The sequence below is a fragment of the Pleuronectes platessa genome, chromosome 10 (assembly GCF_947347685.1).
Source record: "Pleuronectes platessa chromosome 10, fPlePla1.1, whole genome shotgun sequence".
NCBI classification, from domain to species: Eukaryota; Metazoa; Chordata; class Actinopteri; order Pleuronectiformes; family Pleuronectidae; genus Pleuronectes; species Pleuronectes platessa.
The window spans coordinates 1,055,194-1,072,352 of NC_070635.1; the positions used below are offsets into that span (position 1 = coordinate 1,055,194).

At 46.0% G+C, this 17,159-nt stretch overlaps 1 protein-coding gene across 1 annotated transcript in view; it reads left to right on the forward strand.

Annotated features, from left to right (window-relative positions):
- The first annotated feature begins 1,534 nt into the window (after window positions 1–1,534).
- The window catches only part of mef2d (myocyte enhancer factor 2d), a 38,282-nt gene continuing 22,657 nt past the window's right edge, over window positions 1,535–17,159 (forward strand). The window contains exon 1 of the mRNA XM_053431549.1: window positions 1,535–1,676. The gene's annotated coding sequence lies outside the window, so the exon portion shown is untranslated. The remainder of the gene's footprint in view (window positions 1,677–17,159) is intronic.

The following is a 17,159-nucleotide window of genomic DNA, read 5'->3' on the forward strand; positions in this document are numbered from 1 at the left end:
AACTCCTGAACAACACAACAACATCACAACTACTGAACATCATAACTAATGAACATCTCAACTACTGAACATCACAACAACATCACAACTCCTGAACAACACAACTTCATCATAACTGCTGAACATCACAACAACATCACAACTACTGAACATCATAACTAATGAACATCTCAACTACTGAACATCACAACAACATCACAACTCCTGAACAACACAACTTCATCATAACTACTGAACATCACAACAACATCACAACTCCTGAACAACACAACAACATCACAACTACATCACAACTACTGAACATCTCATCTACTAAACACCACAACAACATCACAACTACTGAACACCACCAGCACAACAACATCACAACTACTGAACATCACAGCAACATCACAACTACATCACAACTACTGAACATCTCAACTACTAACCATCACAATAACATCACAACAACATCATAACTAATGAACATCACAATTACCGAGCATCATAACTAATGAACATCTCAACTACTGAACATCACAACTTCTGACCATCACAATAACATCACATCACAACTACATCACAACTACTGAACATCACAACATTACAACTACATCACAACTACTGAACATCTCATCTACTAAACACCACAACAACATCACAAATACTGAACACCACCAGCACAACAACATCACAACTACTGAACATCTCAACTAGTGAACATCACAATAACATCACAACAACATCACAACTCCTGCACATCACAACTCCTGAACATCACACCTTTCACTCTGGTATAAAAGCCTGTGCCTGCTCCTCACTGACGTCACGTGACGCAGCTCGGAGTACAGAGTGTAAATAAAGAATAAAACACTTTTTTATTCATCATCCTCGTGTGAACCTGAGCGCGTCTGAGAGTGAACTCGTGCACGTGTGCTGCGGTGACACGCGCCTCACAGCGTCACCGCCACATCACTGCCTCCCTCACTGTAAACACCGTGTTCCTCCGCCGAGGACACACAAAGTAGTCCTCTGCTCTGACATGAAGTGAAAGTAAAAGCTGTTTGATTGAACGGGTTGTTTCTGTCACAGTGGGAGTGGACACAGAAGTGACACAGAGTTTGTGTGTTTGTTGAGTGGATGTCAGATACACACTGTTGTGTTGTCAAACTGAACAAATGTCCCAACAGGGTCTAAACTCTGGTGTTCAAGCTTTTTCTGTGTGAGTGTCCAGAATCCCTACTGTCATGTCCACTGTGTTATTAATGTGTGTGTGTGTGTGTGTTTGTGTGTATGGGGGGGGGGGGGGGGGGGGGTCGGGCTGTGATTTGCTGTGAAAGTCACTCGCTGCTGTCAAAACATGACCAGCGGAGGGATACGGAGTCTTAACACATGATGTCGCCACCGGCCCCGCCCACCCTCTGACAACTCTGCAGCCTGCGACGTGATTGGCCGCCGCGACGCGCACCGCCCGCTCCCATTGGCCCGTGGTGGCTGTCAGTCAGCGGAGCGGCGCTCAGGGCGGATCAGGCTCCATTTGCCTGAACTCATAGTTCCACTGGATCAGGAAGGTTCTGCTGCGAGGCGGCGCGGAGAGTTACACTGCGCCTTTGATCACAGCCCGCGAGCGCTTTGATCCGACCCAGTGACGCTGGTCCGCGGCGTCATCACACAGATGTGGACCCGCTGCTCCGGTGAGTCTCCTGTGTGTGTCTGTGTGTCTGTGTGTGTGTGTGTGTGTGTGGACAGCCCGTGACAGCTGTGCGTGTGTGTGTGGACGGTCCGCGGTTCCTCTGGCGCGAGCCCCGGTGCTCGAGCTGCTCCGCGCGCGACAAGAGGAGTCAGCGCGGGGGCAGCTCCTCTCCCCGGTACCGCGTCGCAGCCGCTGGCTCCTCCGGTGGATCCGCGGGAACCGAGCGGCGCTGTAACTTTTATAGCGTCATCAATTCAGTTTACACGCAAAGTGACAGGTTTACTGTGTGTGTGTGTGTGTGTGTGTGTGTGTGTGTGTGTGTGTGTGTGTGTGTGTCCTCACATCCTCTAAGCTGTTGTGTCGCTCCAATAATTTCACGTCTCCTTCATGAGCCCATTTCCGACGATTGTGCTCTCGTCGCTGTGTGTAATTGCTTCCTCCCGGGAGAGCGAGTCACAGCAGAACTTCTAATTTCCTCCTCAGACCCGGAAACCGTTTTGCAGCCAGTAATGAAGATATCAGGGAACTGAGTGCGAGGGGACTGGGAGAGAGGCAGGGGACTGGGAGAGAGGCAGGTGACTGGGAGAGAGGCAGGTGACTGGGAGAGAGGCAGGGGACTGGGAGAGAGGCAGGTGACTGGGAGAGAGGCAGGGGACTGGGAGAGAGGCAGGGGACTGGGAGAGAGGCAGGTGACTGGGAGAGAGGCAGGTGACTGGGAGAGAGGCAGGGGGCTGGAAGAGAGGCAGGTGACTGGGAGAGAGGCAGTGAGACAATGAGTGTGTGTCTCTGGAGGGAAGTCTCACATGTCAGAAGGAACTGTTACATCATTACCTTGTGCAGCAGCAGAGGGACATGGACAGAGGACGCCTGCAGGTGAAGTCCAGGTTTGCCAAAAAGATGTCACAGTACCGGGGGGGGGGGGGGGGGACAGGGACGGTCCAGATAAGGGTGCTGAGCCGAGCCGAGCCGAGCCGAGCCGTGCTTCTCCCTGAGCTTCTGACGCTCGTACAGATCCCTCCAGGCCGAATAGACTATGAGAGTTCGGTGAAACTTTGGTCCTGTGAAGATTGAGATGCTGAGATCTGACCCTCAGTTATATTTGGGTTTGGTTCCATTGAAGGGTGGTGGGGGGGGGGGGGGGGGATTTGACGTGAACACACATGTTTGGTTTTCTGGAACTTTTAGTTTAGAAGCTGCAGAGTCAGATTGGTCAGTTTCCCAGATGCTGATGAGAAGTTGAAAGTGATTTGACCCAAATTTTAACACCATGAATCGTCTTCTTATTTCCTCTGATCTCATAAAATATGATGTCAATCAGTCGTCCTTCATATCCAGTTTATTACGTGACACTCTTCCTCGTTAGAAACCTCCTCTTCACTCCCACTCGCTCACAGTGAATCCTCTGGAAAAGGTCCTCGGTTTCTGACTCTGACTTTTTGCATTTTCACATACATCACGTTATATCTGGACAGGATCCGGAAAGCAGCTGTGGTCTCTCAAGTCTCTGGAGGACCCCCCCCCCTCTCCCGCTCTCACATGGGAACACAGTCCACAAATTGAACAAAATATTGTAACTGGACTTGTTCAGTGCAAAAGCTTAAGCTCCAGATAAGTTACAGGCTCAGCTCCAGAAAAGGGCTTTTGTGTTCCTTAGCAGCGTGACGGCAGCCGGAGCCGGAGCTCCTCAGCAGAGCCGGAGCTCCTCAGCAGAGCCGGAGCCAAGCCGGCGTTTTTTCTAGAAGTGAAAATCATCTTGGATATTATTCTGCCGAGCGTCCGTCCAAACTGCCAGAGTCAGAGTTCGGAGGTTTGTGGAGGAACAGGACTTTTGGGTTTTGGGTTTTCCTCACTGAAGTTCCGCCATGTGTCTGCATCGTGTGCTCCGCTGGCTACAGTCACAACACAGTGTGGGGGGGGGGGGGGGGGGGGGGGAGAACCACCTCCCCCTCTTCCTCCCGCCTCCTCCCTCCTCGCTTCTGTTAATTTGAGGAAGTACAATCATTCTCTCCTGCTGCAGCTTCCTGCTGAAGTGCAAACCGACCCCCGTGCTCTCCAGACGTGAGGAGACGAGCGTCTGAGAGCACAGACGTGAACTTTCACATGTGCACGTTTTAACATTTGTACAGAAACTTATTATTATATGTAATAATATGATAGTTTCTCTTGACAGTTTTTCTGCACAGTGTCAGAACACGGTGACACGTTCTCTGGTGTCATCACTCGCCTCGCTAACAGTGGAAAACCTTTTTTTATTTTCTCACTGGAGAAACTGGGACCAGTGAGTGTTTGACAGATTAATTTTGAATTAAATTACTTACTCCAACATCCAGTCTGTTTGCTAGTTCATTTTCAATCAATTAATTCACTTTAAAAGTTCATGCTTGATTTCAATAGTTATATGTTCTTATAAGCATTACGCTTTTGGATTGGTAAAAAAATCAAAGCCATGATAGTTTAACAAAAAACAAAACAAATACTATAATTATATGGTAATATATAAGTAAGGTAGTAAGTTAATTATGACCTTGGAAACAGCAGGGGTCACATCAGTCTCACCTTCTTCTCTATTCGAAGCTGCTCTAGAGATTCTGCATGATCTTCTTAATCAGAATCAGAATGAATTGGTCACAAAATGTTGAAATTTCCATCTTCTCTCCCACGTTAGTGACAAAAGTACAAAAGCCTCTTAGGACCACACGGACAGGAAGTCTTCTACATGCCTGTAAAAGTGGGTCAGCTGAGTGGAAGCTCCAGATCAGCTTCTAACAGACCGAGGGAGATTGTTGTGTTGAATTCAGAAAGTCGCTCCCTCCCTTTTTTAATTTAACAGCCTGTTATTTTCTGAGAAATCTTCCACCAAGTTTCAATAAGATCGGTTCTGTAGTTTTTGCAGAATCCTGCTGACAGAATAACAAACAGAAATGGATCCAACCTCCTTGGTGGAGGTAGAGGACCAGATTTTAGTTTAATTTAAGTATTTTTGATTTTAGATGCTGGATCCATTCGTTGATCGAGAGGAGAATAGATCCACTAACTCTAAGTCGTTCCTCAAGCTTCCCAGATGTGGTCATGTGTTGATGATGAACATAATCCTCCTGGATGAGGTCCTCCCTGCTCTACCTACTGGTGGAGTTATAATGACTCTGTGGTCAGTGGAGAGCTGAATCAGGTCCCAGCCAATCCTCTGAATGAGGCTGGAGAGCGAGCAGCAGCTTATTAATTCCCTGACAGATATTGCAGCGCTCTCCATTAGTCAGGGCCCGCCACACTTCCACAGTGGGACCCAGGACGTTGGCTCACACTGTAATTGTAACTGGGGTCTAATTTTCACTAATCAATGTGTTTGTTGGCCGGGCTGCGTATCGATGGGCTGTAATCACTGCTGAAGCCAGGGCTGCATCAGGGAGCGGGAGCAGAAAGTCACATCAATTTGTTTCACATTCCAGCAGCAGGGACAGAACGCTGCTGAGTCCTGGAGGACGAGTCTCCCACACCTTGTTGATTTGGTTGTTTACCTTCTGAGCTCAGCCGTGTGCAGCAGAGCAGCCTCGGAGCTGGACATGTGTTTTCCGTGTGCGCGCCTGAAGCTGACCCGTGCTCCTGCTCCAGAAACAACCCGGTGAGCCCAGTTAGACGAGCGTCAGACTGAAAGCCTCCACGAGTCGAGCTCCTTTCAAACCGACGGATCATTTCAGCAGAAAGAAGCAATTACTACCTGCTCCGGCCGTGCTGCTTCCGTGGCCTCTTTTGTGAGCTGATTCCGAGGCAGATTTCGTCCACGGCTGTTCCCACGCTGAGCGAGGAGAACAGGAAGAACTCAGCTGCACAGCAGGCCTCTGCCTTCTGCTATTATGGCTATGATTCAATCATGGAAGGGCAGCGCTTTACCCCGGCACATTGAAAGAGCCAAAGAAACCTCCTCCCTCCCTCTCCGCTAATGGAACTTGAAGCCAAAGGTGTTTTTGTGCAAAGAGGAGACCATCAGCCACTTAATGTGAGAAGTAGCAGCAGCAAGCCTCACCTCACAATCCACTCTCCCCCCACTGCCATTTCAAAATGGCCTCCCTCCTGTGCCTGCAGCCATAGAAAGCACCAGGCAGGCTGGAGGAACCAGGTCGGCTGAGACTCTCTGATGTGGCCTGTGGTTTGTTTTCTTTGGCCCAGGCCAGAGGGTAACGTGCAGAAGCAAAGCTGAAGCAATTACAGCTCAGTCACTTCAGTGATCTCTTGGTTTTCAGCAGCATCGAAATGAGAAGGAGGAAGTTTCACTGGAAACGGTTTCATTCTGAGTGTTCATCAGCACGTAAGCTCGTGTTGGGGTTGAAGAGTTGACGCATTTAAATCAATATAATACCATTTGTTATATCTGGAGATGGGTACAAGTACCTAGCCGTCCTTTACCTTCAGTACTTTGCTCTCTGTAAAACCAGAACATGTATTTTCACCTCCCGGAAACAAACCTGCTGAACCTGGTGAGAAGAACGTTTCGACAAATTTCTATTTCAAGGTCAAGAAAGAACGTTCAAGCTGATTTGATCTCCTCTCATCAACCATTTATAATCTGGTAACAATTTATGGATTGAACAGAAAGAAAACATGCACATGACCAGCCCTTAGGGTGATCTTTCCCTCGTTGAGATCTGGTCGGATGTATTTGCCAACACGGCGTCCCTGCTCTGACCCTCGGGGCCGGGGCGAGGGATCAGGATCCAGAGAGGCCGAGGCTGCAAGGCAACAAACCGCCTTACTTACACAGGACTAATCCCTGTCCTCCAGCAAGCTCTTAATTGAGCCATCATCAGCTGCTGATCTACGGGTTAAACATCAATTAAGGTAATGAGCAGATAGAGGCGGGGCTCCTCTTCAGACCAGGGGACAGGGAGGTGATCCAGGCCCATCCTGAGGAGGAGGAGCAGGAGGAAGAGGAGAAGGAGGAGGACTGAAGTGTGCTGTTCACCGTGATTTGAGTGGAGTGTTGATTAAAGCGGTGCACGGCGGAGGCTTCTTCAAACAGCCTGTTGGTGATTGGTTGTTGGTTTAGCTGTGTTGGTTTTGGCGCGGCTGCAAACTGGGTGAGCTCCTCAGCTGCTGCTGGACACCGGCAGGACTCCTGCCTGATTAGATTTTAAATCCAGGGGAAAAAACAACTGATCTCCAGTTGATATTGAACCTTTGGATCATTCCACATCAGAGAAGTTTATAAAGTGATGAGATCTCGTGTACTAATGTAAATACATCTGTGGATTTATCATTAATCTCCTTCTCTAAGTGATAATGCACGAATCTGATCACGCTTTTGAACAAGTGAGTTATTTCTGAAAGCAGCAGAAAGTAGTATCTCTGACCACAACGTGACCTTGTGAGGTTGTTTGTCTTTTCCAATTTGTTCAATTATCGGTGATATGAAACAGGGGAAAGCAGCTGAAACCTCAGGATCTTCAGCCTTTGTTGAGGATTTGGTGATTTGAAACAACCAAACTAGTTTTATTCAACCACAGCTCAATCAGATTACAGCAGAATAAAACATAAATATGATTATTAACAATTAGCTTCTGACATTATCTCATGTAAACAGGAGCGAGCACTGAGCCGCCCAGACGGGGACCAGTTCAAAAAGCAGTCTGGTAGATTACCACTTGAAATTTCATTTTTCATCATTTCTCTGTTCCCTCTAACGATCTAGGAAGTGGGTAATTAAGTGTTAAAAGCCTTTTGTGTTAACAAATCTCATTTGTCTGTGAAGTGGGATGCGTTTAAGGAACTCATCTGTCCTCGGAGAGCGTGAGTGTGTTGGTTTATTTAACCAACACTTAGCGAGGGTCGGGAAGGGAACCGTCACACAGCCGCCGGTTTGTTTTTGTTGTGCCGGCACAAGCCACCATTCGATAAGATTCCTTCATAATTATTTCATATCATCATTAGAGAAACTCCTCCGGGTTTCGATGCTGCAATATCCTGCAAGTCGTCTTTCTGCCTGATTTCATTGGACCGTGGTGAGTTCAGGGAAGCTGCTGTAACCAAGGGGTCAGTTAAAGGTCAAGCATGTCTGTGCCTTCCCGGGTTAAATTAATCATTTAGTTATTAACACACACACAGATGATGCAATCTTTAAATACATAACTATTTTAGAAGGAGAACTCTTTTCTCTCCCATCAGCAGTCTCTTCTTTAGAAAGCAGATGACCTTCCAAACCTTTTTAGTGATCCAGGGACATCCCAGAACCCGAGGTCTGATCCTAGTTTCTAAAATATCAAGCCTGAAAACTATAAACAAGCTAAACGCTAACAAAGTTTAAATGTTAAAGTCCCTAATGTCGTCTTTTCTCTGATGGTAAATAAAAACATGTGCTGTGTTTTCTAACAGAACATAAAGTTTGTTTAACAAAGTAACGCAGCAGAGATCCAGAGGGGAAACTAAGCTTAATTAGAACTTTACTGTGTTTTTTAATGTGCTCGAGCTGGAGAATTACAAAAAGGTTCTGGAGACATTTTGTCCTTCTGGTGCTTTCAGTGCTTTTCCCCCTTTGTTCCAACACACACCAGTTTAACAGCAGAAACACATGAAGAGCAACATGTTGCTTTTGAATGCATCATACGTGTAATGAATCCGCTCAGAGACGTTTTGAGGCAGAAGAACCTTTTTAACCTCGGCTCACTCCCTCCTTATGTCATCAGGGAGATTTGATGTGAAACGTCAGGAAGTTGTGTTGACGTGAAAACAACCTGATATTCTGTGGCTTTCTGGACGAGCGGCAACTGTTGGTGTCGTCTTTCAGTGCGGGCGGCACGTTCAACCTCCGAGTTTAACGAGAACGTGGGATTCCACACTCCTGCTCGCTGGAGTTGAACGCCAGCGCGGCCTGAGTCACGAGCAGATGAACAGAGCCGCACAGAACTTCTCCGCTCCGTCCTCACGATGATGGATCCGGGAGAAGTCGGGGCGGCAGAGCGGCCTGGACTTTAAAAGAGAGCGTCTTGTAACACGAAAAGGTCACAGGATCCGAGTGCAGCTGATTGTTCTGCCAAAGTGCCCTCGAGCAAGAGGCTGAAGTCTCACCTGCTTACCCCCACTGTGGTATTTCACTGATGATGTAATTATGGGACGGTTTACGTTGTGTGTCACAGTTCATCGGATCTGCTCTCGCGTCATTCTAAGAACGTCTGTTACATAAAGGTTCAGCAGGAATAAAGGAAACGCTGGTAAATCCCCACTCGTTGTTGATTTTTTTGTTGATAAAAATATCTCGCTCAGGGAACTAAATTTATCTGCTCCGCCTCGGAAAAGAAATTGCTGAAAATATCCGGCTTTGGAGCCAAAGTGGAAATCTGTGCTGACCTGGTTTATTCACTGTGAGGTAGAAACAGATGAGCAAATGAAAACAGAGAAAGCACGTTACATTTATCTTGATCAGGGATTATGGAATCTGTAGGAATCTGGCCTCACTATTACATTTCATCTCTGGGCGTCTGCTGTCCTGTCGTCTCTCTCTCTCTCTCTCTCTCTCTCTCTCTCTCCTCTCTCTCTCTCTCTCTCTCTCTCTCTCTCTCTCTCTCTCTCTCTCTCCTCCCTTTTGCTTGCAGCACTTTATCCAGATTAAGTTGTATTTCCCTTCTTTTAATATTCTCTTTACCAACCAAAGAGGTCATGTGATGCAAAGCCAGCCAAATGGACATTGTGCAGAGTGTGTGGTGGATCAGAGACCAGCGGTCCTGGAGCGACACACAACCTAGGGCCTCTATGTAGGTTAAATGCAACTTAAACCCAACACAATTTGTGGGATTAACCTTGAATAACAGGAGCTTGAGTGCTGCACAACTCGGAACCAGGCCGGGCTCGACCTTGAACGGGCCGCGGTGTCAAAATCCACTTACTTTCAATTTGAATCCATTTAGTTCAGCTTCTGGCAACCTTCAGCAGAATGGGCTTTTATTTAAAATTCCATTAAGTTCTCAGTAGTCGTGGAGCTTTTGAAAGAGAGTGAAAAGGAGAGAAGTGATAAACTAAACGAGCAGCGCGGGAAGTAAACGGAGGACGAGTCAGAGGAGCTGCTACTTGTGAGTACTCATCTAGTACAAATACAATTTCTGCTTCTTTTATACCAGTCAGTCACTGGAGGTGCTGCACACGTTGATACTTAAACCAGCACAAGCAGGTGAATAAACCAGTTGAACCTGCAGTAGATTGGATGATTTACCTCAGGAAACCTTTCCCAGAGGGCTCAGCTCCGGGGACAGTGAAGGTCACAGACTTAGTGTTTTATCTGAGGACAGATACGTGTCAACATGGGACTTATGGTCTGATCTGCTCATAGAGAACCAGCGAGTATCAGGGTCCATTAAAGATCCCAGGTTATGAGAATAATATTAAGAGAATAAAGTCGTAATGCTGTGAAAACAATGTAGTATTAAGAGAATAACATTTAGTTAAACATGAGAAGAAGTCATTGAGTAAATTATATAATACCACTACTACTAATAATGATATTACAAGATTAAAGAAATATTAATGAGAATAAAGTTGTCATTTTTGGCTACATGTCATTTTAGAGGGGGAATATCCGAAGACCAGTTTTTTTATATTACAAAATTCTTCTCATTAAATTACGATTTAATTTTCATAACATTGAGTTTTTCAAATTAACTTAAATCTTTTAATATTTCCACATTTTCCTCATTAAATTATGACTCTATCCTCTTAACATTACAACTTATTTCTCATTAAAGCACAACTCATTTCTTGTAATATTATGACTTAATTCTCGTTATATTATGATCTAATTCCCATTTGTGACTTCATTATGTTATTGTTGAAATCTCATACCTGCAGAAACACAGAACCTGTTCTTATATCACTGTCACATCACTAATCTTTTAATTGTGGCATCACACGCACAGAACATTTGATATGTTTCATAACACGGCTGCACTTGAAGGTGACTTGTTGCCAGAGCTCCAGCCAGAGCAGCACGAACCAGGCGGATTATAGAGAATCAACAACAGGCTGCGATCGACCGCTCTACGTTCAGCTTGGATTACGGCTCCTCTGTCCAGTGAGTCAAGCTGCAGGCTCCGCTCAGCACAGGTCCATCTGATAGTGTTCCCAAGGAGCTCAGAGAACAATGCCTCACACGAGATGATAAAGGAAGAAGTCGAACACCTCCAGGCCTGTGAGGAGCTGCAGCAGCAAAGAGACGCAGGAGAGGAGAACTTCTCTTTGTTCTGATCCAGAATCAAAGCTCTCCTCCTGAATCTAAATCTGAAACAGTCACACAGTTGCTTCGGCTGCTTTGGCCTGATATTGTATTTTTTGAGTTTTGAAGGCTTTTCAACACAGAGAGGTAGAAGTGAAGAAGCTGCTGCTGCTTCCTGTTTCTTCTGAAATGTGTCTTTTTGGATCCCAGTTCATTTTCTTTTCGTAGATTTGACCCCAGTCGCGCTGAATGGGCCACGATGGTCACGCATGAGTAATCAACTACATCCCTTCACTGTAGCCTGAAGTCAATAGAGTCACACTCTGTCACCACTTGTCCTGAAAACCAACCGACCTGCGTTCTGCTTCTTTTTCTTGTCTCCTCTCTGTGAAGGTGTCAAAGTGTTTGATGATCATGATCGATTTGAGATTAACTTGTTCTGTGAGGCTACAAACTAAAATGATCTCTGTCCCCACGAGCGTTTCGTCTCCGTCTCTTTTAATCACCGTCCAACACACACACACCTAGAACCCTCCATCACGTGACCACTCACATGTTCCAGATAACATCTCGTCTCCTCCACGTGTAAACATTCTGAAATACAGAATTTAACTGCACAGGGTCAGTAGCACTCGTATTGATTCTCCATGTTGTGTTGGCTGAGGCTGGTTGTTTTCTTCCAGAAGAAGGTCATGTGACAGAACCTCGACGAATCAGCGAAGGCTACGTCGGGCCTGACGAGCCAATCAGCAAGAGGTGGTGAGCGTCATCGCTCCTGAACGCCTCAGTTTCCACCCGTTCAGCCTCGAGTTGTCGAACTACAACGGGACCGGCAGCGTTTCCAGACTTCTCTGTTTATTCACTCTGAAACGATTTGGGAAACTTCCAGTGCCGTGCCACCGACCTGACGGGGTTACAGAGCGGGTGGAGCAGGGGCTGCTGGCCGGCACAGCTGAAATAGCAAGAGTCCGAGCCAGGAGCTGAAACTGTACACCCAGGCTTCCCACTCCCCCCCACTCCCCCTGCTCTCGCCTTCTCACCTCTCTCTTCCTCAGCCTTCCTCTCTCTGATCTGAGGACCTGGCGTTCTATTGCCCTTCATCATCATCATCATCATCAAGCCTCCATCCATCCTCCTGGTCCCTCTGGTCCCGTCTCCCAGTGATTCCTCCTCCAGCGAAGTGAGACTCAGAGGTTACGGCCTCATTTGAATATGTGGATGTATATCCACCTCCTCCTCGCTGGGGCGTGGCGTCGCTTTACGGCCGTGCAGCTGTGGCGGTGTTATGGGACCATCTGCGCAGGGCTCATTAAGTTAGCTCGGAGCTAACATGGTGGTGCGGGGGGGGGGGGGTTGTGTGTAACTTATTCCTTTCTATTCTTCCTCTGAGGAAGCTGTGGTTTCAGGGAGAGAGAAGAAGAAAAGTCCCTCTCCTCCCTCTTTACAAAGTCACACACTTCCCTGTGCTTGTGTGTTTGTGTGTGATGTTGCCATGACTGTAGGCGTGTTTGTGTTTGTGTGTATTCATGCATGAACACACACTGGATCTGATTGATTGTGTTATTTTCATTCAGTTTTACGATGCAGCTCAAATCAGTGGAGTCGCAGTAAAAACCATAAGAACCAAAACCAAACTGATGTTTTGTCAAAAACATGTTTTTCCCCTAAAAATTATTTCTTTTATTGAAGAAAGTTCTTTCACTTAACATGAAACAGCCTTAGAGGAACATTTCCATTTAAAGAGTAGTTCAACGTTTTGGAAAATTTGCTTATTGGTATCTTTCAGAAATGAATCCTCCAAGCGGAGTTTGTTAAAGTACGACCACGAGAATATCGACTTCTCACTCCACAGAACTCACATCCAAGGCCCTGAAGAATTCATTCTATAATAATAATGGTAATAATAATAATCTTCACAGTTTAGATATTGGCTCTGATCTGGTAAAAAGGGGCGGATCCAGACATGTATATCAATAATTTCCTTTAACAATGTGATTGGACGTTTTCTCTGATGAGAAAACTTCATGAATCCTGATGGAATAATAAATCCCACATATTTAGAGGGCTGATATCGTGTACTTGTGTCATTCGGTTCGGATCGGGTCTTTTGCGGTGGAGATTATGATTCCTTGATCTGAATTGGTTTTATTTGGGCTTAGCTATAAAGCCTGATTGAATTCCAAGGGACTGTTGGGCCTCGGTGGAGGAAAGTGCTTCACTGAGACATATACTGGTTTCCTATTTAGATGAGTTCCAGATCTAAAACAGTTTTTGAAAGTGGATGTAATGGCTGCATGTTGTCCGTCCCCTGCTCCTGTGGAGGTGGCTGTAGACCTGGTGGAAGGGTTAGAACCTTCTTTGCGAGACGGTGTTTCTCTTTCTTTGGAACGATTAAAAAGGTCTTTACCAGGGAATGAGGTTCTGCTCAGAAAGTGCACAAACACCCTGATGGCTCTGCTAAGTGCTGCTGAAGCCTCGTCTCTCGGCTCTGATGTGAAAACCCAGTTGTTTTCACGGCCGTGCTTCCAGTCGATGGAGGGTGCACTTGTTTTCTGTCGGGCCGTGTCAGCGCAGGCATTAGATAACGTTTTATTTGATGGTGTTCAATGGCTGACTCGTCCTCACCTCTCGCCCAGGCCCGTCCTCACCTCTCGCCCAGGCCTCTCCTGCTCTCCAGCCCACACACACTCCCATGTAGAACCGAAACGCACACACACCGACAACCGCCCACTGACTCATGTACACACACACTAACACTAACACACACACACTAAAACACACACTCTCTCTCTCTGCATCTTTCCTCTCGAGGATTCTGGCAGTTGTTTATGTTATTGAACTGGTTATCACATTACAGCTGGAACAGCACCGGGCTTGGAGAAAGAATCCTCCTGCTTCTCCAGAAAGGGAATAAAGGCAAAGCGAGAGCGGGGAGAGGACGAGATAAGAACACGAGGAAATGTGTTTGCACGGCATTGATCAGCGTCTTGACTCATTCTGTGTGAGGATCAGAAACCCTGATCTTCTCAGGAGCAGGTTTATGTTCTGGGGCTTTGACATGTGGTTCTCCTCACTGAAGAACATTGAAGGGAGTCTGTATCTGTTAAGGTTTATCCTCCTCGTCAGTTTTCTTACTAGGTCCTCAGTTGACCGTGTTAGTGTTCCACTGGCAGAGGTGTAAAAAGTAATGAAATACTGTACTCAAGTAAAAGTACCTTTTACTTTGATGAAATTTTACTTAAGTACAAGTAAAAGTACCCATCTAAAAATCTACTCAAGTAAAAGTGAAAAGTAGTAGTTCAAAAAAGGACAAGGGGTCATAAATCTTATAAAACTTCAGTCAAAATCTACTTAAGTAAAAGTAAAATGACCCATTTCAAAAACTACTCAAAAAATTACAAAGTACACAATAAAGGTACACAATTACAGTAAGGTGAGTAAATGTAATTCGTTACTTTCCACCTCTGTCCACTGGTACGTTAAGTTCCCTGTGTTTCCTGGACTGTGGAGTTAATGTGAGAACGTGACCTCTGACCCTCACTGTGCTGGACCCTGAGCTCTGTGCCTCCAGTAGCAACAGGCCTCCTCCTTAACAAAAGCAGCAGCACTCTGGTTCAGCCTCCTCCTCGTGTTCTGCATATCGAGTTATTCTCCCAGATGGAAATGACTGTTGATAAATCGTCTCCTCTGCCACGGGAGTGAACGATGAGAAGAAGAAGAAGAAGAAAACACATTTGGTGGTGAGAGCGTCGGCTCTGTAGAAGTTGGTAGAAACTTGTCTTTTGCTGTGTTTTGCAAACCCAGCAAGAATACCTAATCCGAAGATGTGTTATGTCTTCTTCATTCCACCCCATGGATCCTCCTCCAATCCAAAGAAGTGCTGCGCTTTCAAATCCCCTCTCTTCTTCGCAGCTTTGCTCTTTTCCACAAACCGATAGTCGTCGGCCTAAATATCCCGCCTACACAATTCACTTTGCAGGAAACTTCGTCTGACAAAAGTGTTTGGAGAATGTGCACGAGGGGGGAGGGGGGGAGTTGGGGGTATCTACAAATGACATAGATTTCCCAGGAGGCATCTTGCTGAGCTGCTGCAGCGTCCGATCTCCACAACGGATGAGTCGCTAACGCCCTGCGACTGTAAAACAAGTTAACCAAAAGGTCAATTACCCCCCCGACTCGGGCGCGACCTCCGGATTATAGGATCCTCATCATACGGTCACACCGGCTCTGTGATGGTGCACAGCGGTGATTGAAGTGAGGACCTGGGCATTGTGGGAGGAAATCACTGGATTAACATGACAGCGAGGTTTTCTCTTTGCCGTAGAGCCGCCACCGGCTCCACTGGAGCAAAGCAAAGAAGCTTAGTGCTTTCAGCCCGTTCTCCTGTGCTATGGTAGCATCTGTTGTTATAGTCGCACACACACACACACACACACACACACACACACACACACACACTCCTGAGCCACTCAAACACATGCTGGAGGGTCATAAAACCCCGTTTTAATGCACCGACGGGAGGGAGTGTGTGAGTAGGTGGGTGATACAGTATGAAGGAAGGTTTTTCACAATTCCTCTGGAGTCACAACAGGTGTGTGTGTGAGTGTGTGTGTGTGTGTGTGGCTGAGGAGAGTTATGAGCATGGTACTAAAAGGGGGAGGGGGGTAGGAGGGCTTATGAAGGGTCCCCTCTGCCCCACCTGTAGCCTGTCAGCTGTTGTAAGCCTGTTAAAACGTCAGCTGTTTCTGAGGAGAAGTGTGTTTGTGTGTGTGTGTTTGTGTGTGTGTGTGTGTGTTAGTCAATGTCAGGGAGCTTGTGGAGGGTTGGGGGCGGGGGGGCTGGCTCCGTGTGGCCCTCACCGCCCCATTGCACATGAAACGCCTCGTTGCCTGTGGGGAGTTGTTTGTATGTTTTTATTAAAGACGTTGTAACACAACTCAGAAACAGAATCAACCAGTGCTACATCCACTTTACTTTGAAAATGGCTTTTTCAAAATAAAACCACCTCTGTCCACATGAGCATTTTGCTTCAGATTCAGTTTTACTGTAGCTCTAATAACATCTCGTCTCCTCCATGTTAACACTTGTAACTGGACAGCAGCTGTTAGCAGAGACAACAGGGTCAGTAGCACTTCTCCATGCTGTGTTCCACTCTGGAAGCTGAGGCTGATGCCATTTACTATTGTCAAAATGTTTATTTCAATTTGAATTATGAACATGTCATGAAAGAAACGAGACAGAATCCTCTGTGTCTTCAGTTTTCACTATTTGTTGCTTTGGAAATGTTTTTTTGGTGGCGCACCGAAAAGGTTTCTTGTGTCTGGAACCGGGAACAAGCAGCTGGAGAGTTTTAAGATCTGGTGAATGAAAACCTGACTCGTGGCAACACTTTGTTCAACAGGTTCAGATGGAGACTTTGTGGTTTACAGCTGTTTCTTCTGCCGGAGCCAGACTGACTGAATTCCTTTCCTCCTGCTCTACAAACAGTTTTATAACGAGGCTGCAATCTGCGCGTGTGGTTTCATTTTCAAAATCTAAAACTACAAGATAATAATCTTTTATAATTTAGACCAAGGGAACACTGAAGAAACTGAAAACAGAAACTATGAATTGGCTTTAAGTTTGAGGTTTTTAAAAGAGTTCCTGATAAATTGTCTCAACTCTATCTGCTCCATCCTAAAGGAAAATATACTTTTATTTAATATACTTGTTTACGACTTCTCTTGCTCTTAGATGCTATAAAGTAGAAGTTTTATTTTTCCTTATCGGACAAAAGCAAACATTGAGAGCAGTCACAGAAAAATAATGATCCCTTAAATCATCTTCCGACCCCCCGAGGCTTGGGACCAGCAAGAAGCAGATGAACATCATTCTTCTGAATCCGAAGTCACAGTGTATAAAGCTGTGGGTAACGATAGAATCAGTTGTATTAAAAGTTGAAAGGCAGGTCAGTGTTAAAATGAACTTATGGACGGGTTGAACTAAAACTAAATCCTTCTTTGGAAAAATGGCAGCGTTAAAAACAGCTTCTCTTTCTGTCTGGCATTAGTTTCCCTCACGTTGCCAGACACGCCCTTCTACAAAAAAGAATCAATCAAAATAAAAGTTGTCTAATATGAAATGTTGCTTTAACCTGTGCAGCTGTAAAAAGAACAAGAAAACCCGTCTGGTGTAATTTCTCTGGGCGTCAGCTGAATGTCTGCTGTCTCTCCAGTCGCTCACGCTGGCCTGGGAGCCACAGGTGCAGAGTGATTTATGGCTTTAATTTACTTGATGGATTATTATACAGCAACA